The following is a 2,729-nucleotide window of genomic DNA, read 5'->3' on the forward strand; positions in this document are numbered from 1 at the left end:
ATGCGCTTTACACAATTGATGTATGTATGGATTGTGATAAGAGTCGTATGAGCCCCTAATAAAACGATTAAAAAAACAAAAACAAAAAAATAAATTAATAAAACCTGTCATTAACTCTCAATGGGGAAGAGACTCTGAAGATGTAAAAAGAACTCAGGAAAATATCCCCAAGCTGAGGGAGAGCACCCAAGGAAGGGATAAGTTGACTGGAATTGAAACCTCATTGAAAAGAACATGTGATTACAGCCCACTGGGTGTGAAGGGGTTTGCTGGGCTGTCCAGACCCGTCTCTGAGTAAGCAAGAAATATGTCTTTGTAGTGCAGGTGATTATGCAGAGAGGCTGACAGGGATGTTCCCAGAGGGAGTCTGGAGTCTGCGGGCAGCAAGGTGGAGCAATGCCTGGGGTTCATGATGTCCAAGGGGGGCGGGAGGGGGGGGGGCACTGGAAATAAGCTTCGAGGGTGCTAGTAGGCCTAGAGTTGAAAGCTGGCACACAGAGGAAGTTGGGGTCAGGTTTGAGGTGTGCAGTGTCCATGTTGGGAGGGCTGTAGGGAGGTGGGTACTGGGCTGGGCCTGGGAACTCACCAAGGCGCTAGCTCTGGACACACAGCAAGCAGAGAGTAAATGCATTATTGTCTCCATTATAGGAGGCCTTTCTCCTCCTACAATGCTCCTCCAGCGCCACCTATTGACACAGACCAACGCCGTGCTCACTCTAAAGGGGAAAGTTTAGAATGTCCAGCCTATCCTAGCTGAGCAGGTAATGAAAGGTAGATTTGGAACTGAGGCAGCACCCTGATAACCATCACACCCAGTGACTGGTGCAGTGGAAAACAAACTTGGGGTATGCTTGTATTAAGGAGCCCTGCTGGTTACTTGTTGGGCTGTTAGCCCCAAGGTCAACAGTTTGAAACTACGAGCCACTTGAGGGAGACAGACCGGGGTTGCTACTCCTGTAAAGAATTGAAGGCTTGGAAACTCATGGGGGCAGTTCTACCCTGTCCTCCAGTGTTACTTTGAGATCAACCCGATGACAGTGAATTTGGAGATTTTGTTTGTTTGTTTTAAGCAGCATTAAGGGAACCCTGGGGGTGCAGTGGGTGACACATGGAGCTGCTAGCAGCAATCAGCAGTTCACAACCACTGCTAGCTCTACAGGAGAAAAAAGAGGCTGTCAACTCTTGTAATGCATTACAGTCTCAGAAAACCACAGGGGTGGTTCTACTCTGTCCTACAGGGGTCACTATGAGTCAGAACCGACTTGATAGCAGTGAGTTTTTAAAAAATTTTATGTAGCATTAAAGAAAAAAGAACAAAAAAGGAGCTCTCTTTGCAGTCAATACCGAGGGAAGGCCATGCCCCAGGACAAGTTACACGAGTGCCGCAAGACCAGGGGCATGAGAAAGCCCTCTCACGGGGCATGGAAGTCTGAGCTGGGATGCCCGGCTGCCAACACTAGGTCGCTGCCACATCCGCACAGTTCTTGTGAGGAGGCAACAGGAAGTACAGGCCCCTAAGGTTGGGGGCGGGGGCTGCTTTTCCTGGGGCCCAGCGTGTTGTACTAGAAAAACAAGGATCATCGGTGTTGTCTACAACGCATCCAACCGTGAGCTGGGCCGCACCAAGACCCTGGTGAAGAACTGGGTCATGCTCAGTGCCAGCACACAGTACCATTATGCGCTGCCTCTGCGCTCTAAGAAGAGGGTTAAACTCCTGAAGAGGAAGAGATATTCAATTAAAATTGGGTCAAAGAAAATTCAGATGAAATACGATGAACAGAAAAAGAACGCAAACTCATCAGTCTTCCGGAGGAGCAGTCCCGGCCGAGCAAGTGCTTGCGTTCACACTTAGAGGCCGGAGCAGTGTGGCCGAGCAGACGGCTCTGTGCTGGAAGGGAAGGAGCTGGAGTTCTAGCTGAGGAAAATCAAAGCTGGAAAAGGCAAATAAGTCTTCCCACCCTCACACATGTATTCAAGGTGTTTATTATAGAGATAGTTAACGTTTATTGTGCCAACATGGCCAATGAACACATGTGGGGTTAATTGAAGGGCGGAGAGATAAATGGCTCCATGAGCCTCGCCCCTCCTGTCTCTTGCTCTTTGATCATTGGCTACACATGACCTCTCTCTCATGTGTTGAAAAGCAAAGATGCTACTCTGAGGACTAAGGTGTTCCTGACCTAAGCCGTGGTATTTCCAATCACCTATTATGCATGTGAAAGTTAGACACTGAATAAGGAAGACCAAGAGCCTATTGAGATGTGGTCAGATGTGTTTGGATTATGGTGTTGGCGAAGAATACTGAAAGTACCATGGTCTTCCAATAGAACCAACAAAACCGATTTGGAAGAAGTACAGCCAGAATGCTCCTTAGAGGCAAGGATGGCAAGACTTCATCTCACATATTGGACGTGTCATCAGGAGAGACCTGTCCCTGAAGAAGAACATCATACTTGGAAAAATAGGAAGTGAAAAAGAGGAAGCGCCTCAACAAGATGGATTGACACAGTGGTGCAACAATAGGTTCAACATAAGAACAACCTTGAGGATGTTGCAGGACCAGGCAGTGCTGCGATCAAATGTGCACAGGGTCACTATGGGTCAGAACCGATTTCACAGCCCCTAACAACAACACACACGTATATATAATCACTGGCCGTGTTTCACCAGAGAACCCAGCCTACCACAGTAACCATAAACTGTGCAGGGGTGGGTGTGTGTGAGAGAGA

At 48.1% G+C, this 2,729-nt stretch overlaps 1 pseudogene; it reads left to right on the forward strand.

Annotated features, from left to right (window-relative positions):
- The first annotated feature begins 1,356 nt into the window (after positions 1 to 1,356).
- LOC115872742 lies at positions 1,357 to 1,948 on the forward strand (annotated as a pseudogene).
- The last annotated feature ends 781 nt before the right edge of the window (positions 1,949 to 2,729 follow it).

This window comes from Echinops telfairi, unplaced genomic scaffold, assembly GCF_000313985.2.
Source record: "Echinops telfairi isolate 266 unplaced genomic scaffold, ASM31398v2 ScPeMD7_7457;HRSCAF=8495, whole genome shotgun sequence".
Taxonomy (NCBI): Eukaryota; Metazoa; Chordata; class Mammalia; order Afrosoricida; family Tenrecidae; genus Echinops; species Echinops telfairi.